Source organism: Sciurus vulgaris, assembly GCF_902686455.1.
Source record: "Sciurus vulgaris genome assembly, chromosome: 15".
Classification (NCBI taxonomy): Eukaryota; Metazoa; Chordata; class Mammalia; order Rodentia; family Sciuridae; genus Sciurus; species Sciurus vulgaris.
The window spans coordinates 52,342,183-52,359,640 of NC_136476.1; the positions used below are offsets into that span (position 1 = coordinate 52,342,183).

At 37.9% G+C, this 17,458-nt stretch overlaps 1 pseudogene across 1 annotated transcript; it reads left to right on the forward strand.

Moving 5' to 3' along the window:
* The first annotated feature begins 253 nt into the window (after nucleotides 1-253).
* Nucleotides 254-15,532, forward strand: LOC306645495 (proteasome subunit alpha type-7-like; annotated as a pseudogene). The gene is made up of 2 exons (XR_013766901.1): nucleotides 254-319; nucleotides 12,173-15,532. The product of XR_013766901.1 is annotated as a proteasome subunit alpha type-7-like (transcript).
* The last annotated feature ends 1,926 nt before the right edge of the window (nucleotides 15,533-17,458 follow it).

Genomic DNA, 17,458 nt, shown 5'->3' on the forward strand with positions numbered 1-17,458 from the left:
CAGGTCTAGAGGGGCGGGGTTTTGGTCAGTCGGCTGCAAGCCCTAGCTGACTCGACCCAGACGGGGGTGGGGACCCGGAACCTGGGACAAAGCGCAAGCCCAAACAGGGCTCTCAAGCTTTCTTGCTGGCGTGAGCTGCCTGCGAAATTTGAAACTTTTTTGTAGGGATGTCTGAGTGCATTTGCCCTAATGTGGGAGGTCCGTGTGCATGGTAGTGCAAGAAATTTCCGGGGTCTGTGAAAATAAGAGAATCTGGGCGGTGGAGTTTCAGGCTTCTGAAGCCTACGGTGTGCGGGCGGAATTGGTTCCGGGAGGGAAGGTAGGGGTCACATCTTTATCTGTTGAGGTGAAGGAGATCTGTGGGTTTTACAAGTATAAATATTGATACGGGGTTAGGAGAGCCTACAATTGCTGGAGAAAGTGGGTCTTTTCCCTTGTACAGGTGTTGCGTGAACTTTGCGACTGTTACAGATGTTCTGAAATTAACTAGCCCTTAGTCCTCTTCTCGCCTACCTCGGCCCCCCACCCCTACCTCCGCCGTCACAGCAAGGGAGAGCGACGCTTCCCAGATATCGGTAGATGGCAGCACCGGACACTTGCAAACAGCCTAGACAGCAGATTTGAGGCCTCGTGGAGGAACCAACCCGGGAAGGAGGTCGGAATCCGACCTATTCAAGTTCTAAAGTTCTGCAAGTCTCCAATTCTTTTGATTCTTGACATTCTATGAGTTGTTAACTTAAACTGCTGGTCTAAGCGTCAATAGTTTGCTAGCCCCAAAAAAGAAAAAGGCATTTCTCTGCCGTTAAGGAATTTGTTCAGACAGTGATACAAAACCTACATAATCCTAAAGTTGGAAGGGTTTTGTGTGTGGAAAAAGCATAGGGTTTGAAATCACCTGTGTTGGTCTCTGAACTTTGGGTATTTGCTAGCTGTGTAGGTTTGGGTAAATTAAAATATTTAAAATATATTCTAAATTTTAGAACAATTTTAGATTTACAGAAAATTTGGGAAGATAGCATAGAATTTTCATATACACCCCAAGTCAATTTCCTGTATTATATGGTTTATTTGACACAATTGAAGAAACCAAACGGGTGCAGTTGTGTGCACTACTGTAATACCAGGGACTCTGGAAGCTGGAGGCAGGAATAGCACAAGTTCTATGCAAGCCTGAGAAACTTTAGTGAGCCCCTCAGCCCTGGTTATTGTTTGGATATGAGAAGACCAGTATTAATGTAGAAATGTTCTTAGGTGAAATGACTGAATTGTGAGAGCTGTAACCTGTTCAGTTCATCCCAGTTTGAATGGATTAAGTAGGCGGTAACTGTGGCCAGGTGAAGGAGGTGGGTCACTGGTAGCATACCCTGGAAGGATTCATCTTCCTTGCAGTGCCTTCTCTGCTTCCTGGCCATCACAAATGGAGCAGTATTCCACCACTAACCCCTTCTTCTGCCTCATCTTGGGCCTAGAGCAATGTAGTCAGCTAACCATGGACTGAATCTCTGAAATCGTGAGCCAAAATACACTTTTACTCTTCTAAATGGCATTACCATTAAGTCTATATTTTATTAGAATTTCCTTTGTTTTTAAGGTATGTCCTTTTTCTATGCCAGGATCCCACCCAGGCTAGCATATTACATGTAGCTATCATATCTCCTTAGTCACAGTCTCTCAGACTTCCTTGTTTTTGATTGTCCTTCAATTGGCACTTGTCTGTTTTTCTCCTGATTATGTTGTAGGGCTGGGCCCATCTGGGAAACTGAGGCAATGCAAAGGCCCCCCACTTCAAACCGCAATTCTTTTGATCAAATCAGAAAGATTTTAGACTTGTAGCTCAGAGTAAATCATGAGTTTATTAGAAGGTATAGGAAAGGGGAAAAGGAGACACTTTTAAGGGAAAGTGTGGGTTCTCTCAGGAGAGAGACAAAGTGCATCTCCTGGTCTCCAGTGTTTTGGGGGTCCCAGAGAAGTTTCCAAACAGTCCCACCCGGGTCCACCTCTTGATTTTTGACTGACAACAGGATGACATCACACTTTCTTTTTCTTTTTAATTTTTTTTTTTTTTTTGTGGTAGATGAACACAATACTTTTTGTTTTATTTTTATGGTGCTGAGGATCAAACTCAATGCCTCACATACAAGTTCTCCACCACTGAGCCACAATCGCAGCCCTACATCACACTTTCAAGTCCCTACTGCCATGACCTTTCTAGGTCACTTTGGTCCATACTGATCGATTCTAATTGGAACGTGTTCTTATACATTTTATGGTTTGGGGGAATTATCCTTATCTCCCTGAATTCAGGTATCTGGTCTGTGAAAGGGTCATAAAACTCCCCCTCCCCCCCTTTACAATAACTTAGGTTCCTACAGACATTATTTGAGGCCTGCATTTTGCCTGTAGATAACAAGTAGTTTGCTGAGGAATGCGCCATATCCTGTTCATTTAAACCAGGCAGGACTGCAGATAAATTACTTCTTGGAAAAGAAAGCATGTGGGGGTCAGCACAGTAGGCTCAATATGTAGAATTATCCCCTAACCTCATGTTCCCACCACTCAGATCTGTCTGTCCTTTATCAGTTAGACTGGGGTTATGAGTTTTGTGGAGACCACAGAGATAAAAAGTACATACATCATCATATCATGTCACATTATAAAGGTAAAGTGCCAGTATCTATAGTATATGTGGTATATTCACAGACACAGACAATATACTTTGTGTTGCAATCTTTTTTTTTTTCATGGAACAAAAATTTAAGGATGTAGTTATTTTTTATCTCATTTAATTAGTGATTTTGTATATAGAATATATTTATAACATAATCCAATTTTTTTTGGCAGCACTGAGAATCAAATCTAGGGGTGCTTTTCCACTATTCTATACTCCCTAACCCTTTTTATTTTGTTATTTTGAGACAGGGTCTTGCTAAATTGCTGAGGCTGATCTTGAACTTTAATCCTCCTGCTTCAGCCTGCTGAGTTGCTAGAATTATAGACATGCACCATCTGGCCCAGCACAATTTCTTTTTCTTAATATATTTAAAATTATAATTGACACGTAATTGTTGCAGCAATTTTTCTTTTTCTTTCTTTCTTCTTTTTTTTTCTTCCCCTTTGGGTGGCACCTAGAATTGAACCACCCAAACAGGCAAATGCCCTACCATTGAGCTACATCCCCAGCCCCAGCCCAAGCCCTTTATATTTTATTTTGAGACAGGGACTTGCTTAGTTGCCCAGGCTGGTGTTGAATTTTCAGTCTTCCTGCCTCAGCCTCTCTAGTTTCTGGGATTATAGGCAAGTTTATACCACATTGAGAGAAGAAGGAGGAAGAGGAGAAGAAGAAAAAATATACTAGGCATACAGAAAGTTATAAAGAATAACCAAGCACCGACTTATAATACTAGCAACATGGGAGGCTGTGGCAGAAGGATCCCAAATTTGAGGCAGCCTCGGCCATTTAGCAAGAACAACAATCACAAAAAAGTTATATAGAATACTAAAACAAACACCCACATTTTTATCAGATCTTAATATCTTATCACATTTGCTTGAAATTCTCTTTTAAAGAAATTAGTGAAGCCAGGTGCCATCACCTTATGCCTGTAGCCCCAGAAACTCCAGAGGTTGAGGCAGGAGGATGATAAGTTCCAGGTCAGCCTTAGCTTTAGAAAGCCCCTTATAAATTTAGTAAGACCCTGTCTCAAACAAAAATAAATAAAAGGACTGGGGACATAGCTCAGTCGGTAGAGTGCTTGTCTTGCAAGCACAAGGCCCTGGGTTCGATCCCCAGTACCACAGAATGAATGAATGAATAAATAAATAAATAAAAAATGTTGGTGATGTAGTTCAGTGGTAAAGTGTCCTGAGGTTCAATCCCTAGAACCACAGAAAAATGAATAAATAAATAAGATTAAAGAAATTAGTATGTCAGATAAAGTTAAAGCCTTTATATATTCCTCCTTAGTCTCTTTCCCTTCTATTCTTTCTTTTTCACCTTCTGTCCCCAGAAATAACTACTATCCCAAATTGATATTTATTTTCTCTATGTATTTAAAACAATTTTATTGCTTAGTATACATGTAAGTCTATTGAAACAGAGTCCCCCTTTGAAATTAAAAGCTCCAAATTGTTTTAACTTCTGAACTTCCTCATACTGAGAATGGAGGCTAAGGGTGGCTGGCCCTAAGGGGCACCTGGGAACCTGAGAGAGTGACGTGTTTCCTTGCTAAATCTATATATGTATGTTTCCTGCCTTTTGTCCCACTGTGCCCCTAAGCCTGATAAGATGGAGAATTGGAAAAGAAAAAAGTCTCTTTTATCTTTCTTGAAGCCAGCTTTGAATAAAACCTGTTTTTTTCCCCTTGCTAAAACTGCCTCCTGAGTTTTTAGTAAAGCAGAACAAGGAGTCAAGTCTCTTGCCCCCTCTTTCACTATGGGGCATACACCTGTTGGCAAAACTGCTGGGTCACAGGACATGTGTAAGCTCAGCTTCGGTAGATGTTGCCCATATGTTTTCTGAAGATATTGTAATAGTTCCAACTCCTATAGCAATATATAAGAGGTCTAGTTACTGCACATCCTTATAAACTGTTAAATTTTTTTTTTTTTTTTTTTTGGTGGGAGATGTACTAGGGATTGAACCCAGGGCCTTGCACATGCTAGGCAAGTGCTCTATCACTGAGCTACATCTCCAGCCTACATCCTTGTAAACTCTGATGTTGATTTTTAAAATTTCAATTATTCTGGCGAATCTCAGTGAGGCATTAATTATATTTCTGTAATTTCTAGTGAAGTCAAGCACTTTTTTCAATGTCAGTTGGTTATCTTGTATTGTATGTCATGTTATCTTCTGTGAGAAATAGAAAGTCCAATGGTCCATTTTCAGAACACAGTATTTAGCCTTAACTGGGATGTAAGATTCAATTAAAACTGGTCTTGAAAATCAGGGTTGGGTCCTCATTTCCCACCGTTGAAGATTAAATACCTGAGAAATGCCAAGGCAAGAGCAAAAAGTTTTATTTAAAGACTAGAACAGGGTTGGGGTTGTGGCTCAGTGGTAGAGTGCCTGCCTAGCATGTGTCAGGCACTGGGTTCGACTTTCAGCACCATATATAAATAAATGAATAAAAATAAAGGGAATCAACATCTAAAAAAATTTTTTTAAACTTCTTTAAAAAAAAGGATAGAACAAAGGTAGAGAGAGAGGGAGGGGGAGACTCCTGCAGAGAAGAGAGGATCCAGAGCTGGTGTCCACCCCCCAGGAAGTGGACATGACTTGCCCCTTTTATAGATTTCAGGTTTCCTTCCTTCTCATGCCTTTCCTATCACCCTACCTTTATGTGACCAAAAAGGTAGTAAGAGAGTCTTCCAGGGATGATTGCTTATATTGGAAAATGTGATCCTTCCCCTCTCCTGGAGGTTGTTAGCAATCAGGTGATGGGGAGTGCTATCTCCCCATGTTCCTTTGCCCTGGTCTCACAATCATAGCCATTTTAACTATATCCCTTCTCTTTGTCCTCCCCAATACAAAAATTAGCCCATCACATAGATTATAACCTCAAGCTCTTCCTATCAGTGTGATGGTTTGACATATTTGTCTCCATATAAATGTTATAGGCCAGGCTATATGGGCAATGACTAAATAGACTCCATTTTACCTTGAGACTCCATGTTATGTAGGAAATACTTCTTCCATGGGAACCCCGCCCCCACCATACCTATCATCAGTTGCTTAGAATGACGTTTGGCAACACAAAAGGGCAATTCTTGTATAATGAAAAGTTGTTCTCTTTTTGATTCCTCTTTCCCTAAACAATGTACCATGTCAACATTGATTGTCTAAATGTTGGTAACCATTCTTTAATTTGTACCTAAGTAAGGTCATTTTGACCCACTTTCCCCTTCTGCTAATGATTTTAGGTCTCACAATGTTAGTTTGTAATTTTTAATCATAGCAACAGACACTTATGATTGATGTACTGACTTATAGTATAAAAACCCCTACAACCCTATGGTCGGGGCTGTTCTCCCAATAGCCATTTTTTGGGGCATTGTGTGAGACAGTCAGCTGGCCAGCTAAAAAAGACTCTCAAATTTGAACTTCTCAGTGGTGACTGGTCTATTCTTAAATTGCACCCCACAACATCAGAGCAAGGGACAGTGCTGCCTTAGGGATAAAAACAGGTGGACTACTGGCCAAAGTGTGCTTGTTTGCCAGATTTTGTTTGGTAGCACACCTTCTGTAGAAGTAAGGTTTGCCTTGCCAAGGTACTTCTGAGCACGTGTTTGATTCCTTGTGGCACCCCGGTATTTCTAACAAGTTTGGTGCCCAACATGGGGCTCCATACATTGCCTAGGGAATTGGTGGTGACTTCCACCTTAAAGGAGACACACCCTGATGGCTTGTTGTTATGGCCTTGGAGTGGGGAAGGAAACTTGCAATTCCTGAGGCTGACAACAGACCCAAAATTGAAAGTAGATTGGCAACCCAGGGAAAGAGTCCAAGCAAGCAACATGGTGACTAGGTAACCCTGTGTACAGACTAAGGTAGGAAAATCTATTCTTGGGAAAAAAGTACTTCCTTGGACATCCTGGAGGTTGAGGGGATGCTACAAGAATCTTCCAGTGAGGGGTCTAGCCCCACCCCCAATAAAAACGTCTAAAACTCTAGTACAGGTAAAGAGAATGCTGGCAGGTGAAAATACACCAGATACACCTTTGGGCTTTATGTTAAAATATCTACATTGTGTACAACCATAGAAATGAAAAGTTGTACCCCATTTGTGTACAATGGATCAAAATGCAGTCTGTAAAAGTAAAAAAGATTTTAATAAAAAAATATTGGAAAGATAGTCCTAGGGCAAAAGGGAAAAAGAAATAAAAGATCTTAAAACACTGTTGTTTTATTTGGACTCATTGAGCATGCAAGGAATTTGGGATGTACAAGAAATCTCCAGGCCTAGGGACAGGGAGGGAAAATGGAAAGCTTAGGCCCTTCCCATGTCTGAATCATACTGTAAAACTCTGTAAAGGGTTAAATCTGATAGTTCTTTTGTCTTCTACCTGTAGGGATTTAATATGTGGTAAAGAGCTGCCAAATCTTTGTTTCCTGGCAGTTTTATGTACACTTGGGCCTACCTGTGTATTATATGTCATGTCTATGTATGTGCTTGTGTCTATATCTTGTTCATGATATCAAAATTGACTTATAGATAAATGAGTACTCATAAATTTTAATGCATGGATCCAAATGCCTTTCAGTTTATGTGACTTAAATAAAACTAACTAAAAAGGGTCCATTTAAATTGGTAAGAGTAAAGATGCTGTTGAAATTACTAACCCAAATATTTTTCTAGGTGGCCAGCCAAAGTGTTGGTTTCTGTAAAATGTTTAAAGTTCAATGTCTATTGCTTCTAAGAATTTTTCTTTGGCAGGAATAAGTCTAGTTAAAGTATTAGCTAGAAGTCTAGTTGAAATGTTGTGGGAATCACACAAGGAGCAGCAAATAGGAGAGACCAAACTTTATTTTATGTCAGCAGGCTCAGAGGAGATTAGCATTTCAAAATTCTGAGCACACCTTACCAATTTTTCACAACATTTATAGGCTCTCTAGTGTCATATATTTTCTAGTCTAAAACAGTACATAATTGGACACAAGTTTTCAAAAAACAATATATGATTGTGTATAAGGGTCTTTAAGTGGGAAGCGTGTTTACAAAAGCAGACTGCAATAAGGAAGACTGGCCCCTCTTAGAAGGTCTTCTGTATCTTTAGCCTTGGCCCCCACCCCCACCCCCGCATCTTCACAGAGGCATTTACATTTCAAAGGAATGTGGCTATGTCCCAGGGAAAGTCCTTTATGTTCCAAAAGGAAGGAGTAAATAGTGCTAATTAGTTTTCCTGAAATCCAGCTGGTGGGAAAAGGGGGAGGGTGGGACTCTTACAGACAGCATCCTTAGTTTACTTTATATCCAGACCTGGGTCAGTTACCCATTTCAAAAGTGTTAACTAGATTTGTTTGATACCTTGGTTTTCATGGGTAACCTAAGTTAGAAATGGGTAAATATGGAATTAATCTTCATAAATGTGTTTGTTAGTAGAGACACATAATTAATTTGCAAAGTTCAAGTACTAAAACATCAACTAAGTATAAATTCAAGTATTCTTGGCTTCTTGAATTCCATAATGTAATATATATTTGGGTCTTTTAAATGTGTTTTTATAAATTGGTAAATACAAAAGAAAGTTTAAGATTGTTTCAGCCGGATGCAGTGGAGCATGCCTGTAATCCCAGTGGCTCTAGAGGCTGAGACAGGAGGATCATGAGTTCTAAGCCATTCTCAGCAAAAGGGAGGTGCTAAGCTACTCAGTGAGACCCTGTCTCTGAATTTAAAAATACAAAATAGGACTGGGGATGAGGCTCAGTGGTTGAGTTCCCCTGAGTTCAATCCCTGGTACCCCAAAATTAATTAATTAATTAATTAATTAATTAATTAATTTTAAAAAGATTGCTTCTTTCAGAGTCTTCACCTGAAAGAAAGATTAGTAAGAGTTAAAATTTTAACAGGTGTAATTCTATATGTAAAAAGTACAAAAAGTTTCAACTATGTTTCAATTAAAGTATTGTAAAAAGCTTATTAAAAAAGTAATTTATCTAAATTCAAATATTTCATAAGGATTATTTCAGAATGTAAATTTAAAAAAACAGCAACTGGAAAAAGAGACATAAAAAGTTATAGGTATGGAAATATGCTTTAGTATGGAAAATTAGAAGGAAGAAGAAATGTTTCAGAATGAGAAAGTATTTTGTATGGTAAACAAGTTGTAGAATGTCAAGTAAGTTGCACAGGGCTTGTGCAGGGTAACTCTCAAAAAGTTCATGTGTGTGACTAAGTTTACTATAATCTGCACAAAGTTATTTGAGGATTTTTTTCCTAAGGTTAACCTTTAATAGGTGAATTCTCTAGAAACAGCAAGGGCCTCTTAAAACATTGATCTGCTCTTACCTATCAAGACAACTTCTTGTGTGTCTATTGGGTTTTATTACTTAGAGAAACTATGTCTTAAAGGGTTTAGGGTTTGTATCTGTTTTAAAGTCTTTTAAATGATTATTTCATAACTGGTAAAACCACTCTTATGTATATATCTGAGAAGTGTTTGAATGTTGTCTGGGTTTTTTTCTTTTCCGACATCTGCTCATCTTTTTTTTGTAAATACATTTATTTATATATGTATGTATGCATGTATGTATGTAGTGCTGAGGATCAAACCCAGTGCCTCACATGCGCTAGGCAAGTGCTATACCACTGAGCCACAAAACCAGTCCTTGTCTGAGTTTTTTTTTTTTTTTTTTGGGTGCTGGGGATCGAACCCAGGGCTTGTGCTTACAAGGCAAGCACTCTACCGACTGAGCTATCTCCCCAGCCCCCCTTGTCTGAGTTTTAATGTAAAAGTTAAATTTAATTAATAAGGACATCTGTGTAATTGTGACCCTAACAATTGCTGGTTTCTCTGTATATTAGATGTATTCATGTTCTTCAGGTATACAAGCATTTTAAAATGTAAAGCTTAGGAGATCATTTTACCAAATTGGTGTTCTTCAAACTAAAATTGTCTGTAGCAATAGTCCCCTCAGACTTATATAGAAATAACCAATTCGGTTGGTAGGTATTTATGTCACTTAATGTTTTGTAACTGGTTAAAGGTAACCTGTTAGGGGTACAGTGGCACACACCTGTAATCCCAACAGCTCCAGAGGCTAAGGCAGAAGGATCGCAAGTTCAAAGCCAGCCTCAGTAAAAGTGAGGTGCTAAGCAACTCAGTGAGACCCTATCTCTAAATAAAATACAAAATAGAGCTGGGGATGTGACTCAGTGGTCAAGTGTCCATGAGTTAAATCCCTAGTACACCGCCCCCTGCAAGAAAAGTTGTAAGTTATATACATATGTAATTTTGTGTTATTCTTTGCACTAGGATGGGAATTTAAATGTATTTTTTGAAGGTAATAAGGAGAGTCTGATTTGTTCAAGTTAAGAGCTCTATTGGTCTTTCGGTTTGATTCATGTTTCAGATGTAATGTCGTATTTTGTTAACTGGTACTCAGACAGATTTAGGAAGTAATACATGAGAACCTTGTAAGATGATATTTAAGACAGAGGCAAAGATCGGCTTTAGAAATAAAACACTTTACCTAAGATTTGTCAGGAACCCAGACTCACCTGAGCTAAGACTCTGCCTCTCACCTTGTTTTGTTAGGATGGCTCCAAAGTAGGCCAGAATTAAGCACATTTATAGTTATGTTTAAAAGATACATTTTTGTTGTAAAGATGACTGTGATCTCAATTGGACATACCTTTCCTATGTTCATATATGAATACACGAGTGGTGTAAGTCCATGAGAATGGGATCTAATTAGAATAAATTATACTCCATGTATGTATAAGATGTCAAAATATAGTTTACTGGGCTGGGGTTGTGGCTCAGTGGTAGAGTGCTTGCCTAGCATGTGTGAGGCACTGGGTTCAATTCTCAGCACCACATAAAAAAATAAAATAAAAAGGCATTGCATCCAATTACAACTAAAAAAAAAAGTACAATTTACTGACACTGGGGTTATAGATCAGTGGTGGAGCACTTGCCTAGCATGTATGAGGAACTGGGTTCCATCCCCAGTACCACAAGAAAAATAAAAACAACTGAAACAAAGGCATTGTGTCTATCTACAACTAAAAATATATTCAAAAATACAGTTTACTATCATGTATATATAAAAAGAACCAAAAAAAGTTAAAAAAAAAACATTTTACACACACTCAAAGATTACTATGATCTGAAAAATAAATAAGAGATATAATACAAAACTAAATAAGGGTTTGGGTGAATTATAAAAGGTATTTAAAGTTGTAAAATAGGCTTAAAAGGAAGTAAGATTTATCAAAGATCTTATATGTGATTGAGTTGATAAATCTATGGGTCTTTGTGGAGGCAAAATAGATGTTAAGGATATATTAGTGTTATTAAAGAAATTATGAATTATGTTTCTTGGTTCATAGCTATTACACAAACTGAATGTTTTTGCTTATAATTTTGTTTTGTATTTTCCTTGTAAAACTTTGTAACTGTTGCCTGTTAGTGTTTTTCAGAAGCACTGCTTCTAATAGAATAACCTGAGTTAATTTGAGACAATAGGCCATCACCTATAGGACAGATAAGATATAATGCTGACTTCCAGTCCTAATATTGACTCCCAATTAATTATACACATTAAGTTAAAACCCAGTACTCCTACTTCAAGACTAATAAAACTGACCTGCTGGATGTTTAAAAAACAAAACTTGGAGACCAAAGTCAAGGAAGTAAAAGGGCCAAGGAAAAAGTAGCCAATGTTTTGGCCCTCACCCACTAAGGTCAGTCAGGATCCAGAGAACAATGGGTCTCCTGTAAGGGCCAGGCAACTCCAGTGAGTCACCTGACCTCCTGCTCCCCTTCTGAGCCCCTCAAGAGGATCCTAGACAACAGGAAGTCAACCAGTGCCCATTTTGCAAAGAGGAGTGTCATTATAGAGGGAAATATCCCTGATACTTCCAAGGGAAGCCACATGTGGTCAGCAAGACCCTGACCCGTCCTGACAGAAGAGGAAAAGCCAAGAGGCTTCTCACGAGTTCCTAAGAGTGATCCCTGACAAATCCCAGCTGACTCTAACAGAATATAGAATAAAAGGTTATTTTTGACCAACTTGGTCTTAGACACCTGGGGGGAGAGTATAACCAAAACACAGCCACATACAGACATTTAAGTTCTTTTTTATTTTTTGCGGTGCTGTGGATTGAACCCAGGGCCTTGTGCTTGTAAGACCAGTACCCTACCAACTGAGCTATACCCCAGCCCCCATATCTGGGCATTTAAAAGATAAGACAATGGATCTTCTATTGTTACTTTAGATCTACATTTGTCTCAGTTCTTCTGAAAGTAAGTAAAACTGGGAGGTTATAAACTTTGAAGGGTTTTTTTTTTTTTTTTTAATACAGGATTGCCTGATAAATATCACAGAAAGCTCTGTCAGAGTCACAAGTTTATTTTGAGTCAATTTGAGACGTACGAATCTTCCTAACCTCCTGCATAGGCAGACTTGATCTGTGTCTTTGTTCTGTTGTTGTTTATTTGTTTTTTCTAGTATGATTGCTATGAGCTGCTGCTTAGACTCCTCCTCTGGAGTTCGAAGTCCATCACTTCCAACCTGGCAGCTTGGTTTTAATCAAGTCTTGGAAAGAAGACAAGCTTCAGCGGAGCTGGAAAGACCTTACCAAGTGCTTCTAATCACCAGAATGGCTTTCTGAACTGCTGAAGGAGAGAATTTGTTACCATGAGTGATTTCCACCTCAAAAGGTAATATCTAGGATGGATGACAGTAACAAAGGGTCTAAGAACAAAAATGAAAATGAGATGAAAAGGAATAGAGTTCTCTTATGCTGAAACTTTATTATTTTACCTTTTATAAACATCTGGAATAGATTTTGTGTATGGTGTGAGATACAGGTCAAGGTTTAGCATTTATGGAGGAAGAACAGAGGCTGTACTGGGAGCTTTGGAGTTCAACTTTATACATATTGAATTGTTTGAGGAATAAAGGGGCCCTAGGTTTTATGTATACATTTAGATGTATTTGGGGTGGGGGAAGGCCTTGGTCTGGGCCAGAGAGCGCCTCACGGTCCCTTGACTACTGGGCAGGGCTATGTCCATCCTGAGTTCCTTCTCCCTATTATTCCACATCAACCCCTGTACCCCCACCCCACCCCCATCTTAGTTGCTGGGTCTTGGAACCAGCAGCTGTTCTCTCATCTCCTCGTCAGTTGAGGGCTGTCTCCAGGTAATTGGGTTTATCCATCTATTCACATTCACAAAGATGGGAATTGAGATTTCTGGGCACCAGCACTTGGTGGTTCAAGCCGTTCCCAGCCAGCTTCAGCTCTGGTAGCGTCTTAGGCTCCGCAGGAATCTTAGTCCTAAGCGATGGCGTCTCAATACAACAGGGCAATCACCATCTTCTCCCCAGATGGACACCTTTCCAAGTGGAATATGCCCAGGAAGCAGTGAAGAAAGGATCCACTGTGGTGGAATTCAAGGCACCAATATAGTTGTGCATGGAGTAGAAAAAAAAATCTGTTGCTAAACTTCAAGATGAAAGAACTGTGAGGAAAATTTGTGCCCTTGATGGTCACGTCTGCATGGGTTTTGCAGGATTGACTGCTGATGCTAGAGTAGTAATAAACAGAGCCGAGGTGGAGTGTCAGAGCCATAAGCTTATAGTTGAAGACACAGTCACTGTGGAATATATAACTCTCTTCATAGCAACTTTAAAGCAGAAATACACCCTGAGCAATGGACGAAGACCTTTTGGTATCTCTGCCTTACTCGTAGGTTTTGATGATGATGATATCCCAAGATTATATCAGACAGACCCTCTGGTACTTACCATGCATGGAAAGCAAATGCAATAGGCTGAAGTGCTAAAACTGTCCCAGAATGTCTAGAAAAGAATTACACAGAAGATGCTATAGCAAATGACAATGAAGCTATCAAATTAGCAATAAGAGCTTTGCTAGAAGTTGTCCAGTCTGGTGGAAAAAAACATTGAACTGGCTATATTAAGAAGAAATCAACCTTTGAAGATGTTTAGTGCTAAAGAAATTGAGTTACAGGTAACTGAAATAGAAAAGGAAAAGGAAGAAACTGAGAAGAAGAAATCAAAGAAGAATGCCTGATTCTTAGGATGAGCACTGGGAGCTCTTAATGTTTTACTGAACTGCTTGGAATAACTTAACAAAGAGTTAAAAGACATAAGTTAGTTTGCAGCATTACCTTTAGTATCCATATGGGCTACTTTGAAAATGCCAAATCCGTGTCTATCTTCAGCCTGTTACATAGATTGATGTGAAGGTTTTCTTTGAAAGCAGATTTTAGTAATTGTTTAAAGCAGTCGTAATTCCACATAAGCCTGAGACTATATACTATAACTTGTCCGATGTGTAGGTTTTCTTTAGATAAACAGATTTAATTAAGAAAAAAATTCTAATTTTAAGAAATGAGTAATTTGGGTGAAGTTTGACTATTCACTCTCAGTTAAAGAGTTGGCTGTTCCACAATAAATTTTTTTTTCTTTTTTTTTTGTGGTGTTGGGGATTGAACCCAGGGCTTTGTGTTTGTGAGCGTTCCACAATAAATTAAATATAATAAAAACAAAAGATGGGATTTGAATTTCCTCTAGTAAGATTTTTTTCTACCATATCCTCTGTCCTTATCTACATTCTGCAATGTTAATTAGTCTTCAGCCTCTCCTGACAAATACTTCTTTTGCTTTATCCATATTGCTAGATGGATATTTTGATTTATATCTCAAAAACAGGTGTTTTGTATAGTTTATTTCAGCTTGTTCCTTTAGAAAATAAATTGTATAAATTTTTGTCTATGTACAAGGCTTATCCAAATAGCCTCTATGCTTCTGTGGATAAAATTTCAGTCATGAAACAAGGTTTCTCTGTTTCCATTGTGTCTGAGATGTCAGTGGGGTCATCCTTTCTTTTAAGATTAAACAAAACTGCAGCTAGTCCTTTACCCTATCTAAAGGAAGAACTCTGATGCCATTCTAGAGCTTTCTGTGAAATTTAGGATGGGCAGGAGCTTGATTTTTTTCATGATTATTTCTCTCTCTCTCTCTTTTATTAAACAAGTCAGTACTGAATTTTGTCTACTGAAGAATTATCCTTATGAATAGTCTGTACAATATAATTACAGGTGAAAATTTTCAAGGAAGTCGAGAAAACACTAATTCAGTAAAACCTGGAATTTGCCAACATGTGTTACAACTGATGATGTCAGCTGGGCATGGTGGCCCATGTTGTATTCCCAGGTACTCAGAAAGCTGAGGCAGTAGAATTGTAAATTTAAGTCCAGCCTGGACAACTTAGCAAGAAGACCCTGTCTCAGAATAAGAAAAGTAAAAATATAAAAGATTGGCAATGTAGTTCAGTGGTAAAACTTCCCTGACTTCAATCCCTGGTACCATAAAAAACACAAACAAAAACCCAAAACAACTGAGTGTCAGAAATATATGTGAAGTAGACTGTGGGTTTGATCCTCACCACAAAAAAAAAAAAAAAAAAAAAAAAGAAAAACAAACAAACAAATACCACAAAACAAAACAAAATTGTGTGAAAGCAGAAAAAAAGGCTTTGCAAGGCTTACGGAAATTTAATTTGGGAATGGGAAAGAGTAGAATGAATTGGACATAACTTTTCTGTGTTCATATATGAATATACCACCAGTGTAATTCCATATCATTTACAACCACAAAAATGGGATGTTATACTCCATGTGTGTATGATATGTCAAAATACATTCTACTGTCATGTATAACTAAAAAGAACACATAAAAATTTTTAAATAAAAAGCAAATACAAAGAAAATGCAATTTGCTTACCCTGTATGGTTATTAATTGTGGAAAGTGCTTTGTAGAAAATATTTGAATCTATCATGTGTTGTTAACTATTAATGCATTATTAATCTAATGTGTCAAATTGGGGTTGTGGCTCAGTGATGCACTTGCCTAGCATGTGTGAGGCACGGGGTTCTATTCTCAGCACTGTATATAAATAAATAAGAAAATAAAGGTCCATCACCAACTAAAAATATATTTAAAAAAAATAATGTGTCAATGGTAGGTTTCATTTGTTCTCATAAACTTAATTATCACTGGGGCTTGGGGGTTTTAGCTCAGTGACAGAGTGCTTACCTTGTATGTAAGGTCTTGGGTTTAACGCTGAGCCATAACCCCAACCCTTTTTAAAATTTTTATGTGGGGAAAGTCTCACTAAGTTCCACAGGCTGGTCTTGAACTCGTGATCCTCCTGCCTCAGCCTACCAAGTCACAGGTGTATGACACCTTGCCCAGCCTGTATATTTTATGTATATTCAAAGATGATATACATTAAATTTTATTATCAGATGAATATTTGCAATTGTTTTAAAAAGTATTTTAAATTGTATACGAACACAATACTCTTATTTAATTTATTTATTTTTATGTGGTGCTGAGGATTGAACCCAGTGCCTCACATGTGCTAGGCAAGTGCTCTACTACAACCCCAGCCCTGCAAATGATTTTGATAATGCTTTGAACTCCAACTAAGCAAAATGTTACCTCCAGAAAAGATTATCATCTTTCTCATTTGTAAACCAAAAAAAAGTATTCAGTTGTTATTTTTTAATGTTATCAATTTTAAAATTGTGGAAATTTAGTGGACTGTGGTGGCCCATGTCTGTAACCCCAGTGATTTAGAAGAATCAAAAGCTCCAGGCCAGGCTCTATAATTTAGTGTGGCCCTGTCTCAAAATAAAGAATACAACTGAGCAGAGCCAAACATTCTGGTGCCATGTTTTCAGACCTCAAAAACTGTGAACTAAATAAACGTCTTTTCTTTATAGGGTACCCTGACTATTGAGGCTGAAGACAACATTGAGGCTCTAAAAAGCATCAGGAAAAGTAAACTGATTGGTGTCAAATTAGTCATGAGTAACATAATTGTAAAAGACTGAAAAAAAAAAAAAAAAAAAAAAACCAGACCACTAAAAATCTGCAAGGATTTTTAAGCTGTAAAGAGCTTACAAATTACAGGATGTTTATTTTTCTTCTAGATTATGTTAAAGTACATGGAGACATCTATATAGAAAAGATCCACATATTGGTAAATGAGCATATATTTAAATATTTTAAGTTAAAATAAAATTTATTTACTTATTTAAAATTTTTGAGTTATGTACATTACTACTATTTGGTTCCTTTTAATAGTTCAGCTAATAAACCAGATCGTGTTGGATAAGAAGCCTTTTACTATTCTTATGAAGAAATGATGTGGTAGTGTCATCATTAAATAAAGTAATCATATATTTGCATGTTAAAAAAAAGAACACAGCTGGTTGTGGTGTCATGTGTCTGTTAATCCCAGTGACTTTGGAGACTGAGGTAAGAGGATTGCAAGTTTGAGGCTAGCCTCGCTACTTAGTGAGACTGTCTCAAAATAAAAGATAAAAAGAGTTGTGGGTGTAGCTCAGAGGTAAAGTATCCCTGGGTTCAATCCCCAATAAAATAAAAAAAAATGTGACTATATATGCATACATGCATAAATACATATAATACATATTTTTATGTTAAAAAATAAAAAATACAAAAGCACTGGGGGTATGGCTCAGTGATAGAGTACCATAGGTTCCATCTCCATTTTCACTACAAAAAAGCGGAAATTTGCTTTCTTTCTTGATATATAAGTAAATAAGTAAATGATAAGAATTAGACAGATAGGCAAAGTTTTTAAGACAATTTGTACCAGCACTGGATTTTTGTGTGTTTGTTTTTGTAGTGGGAATTGAATCCAAGGGGTCTTTACCACTGAGCTACATCCCCAG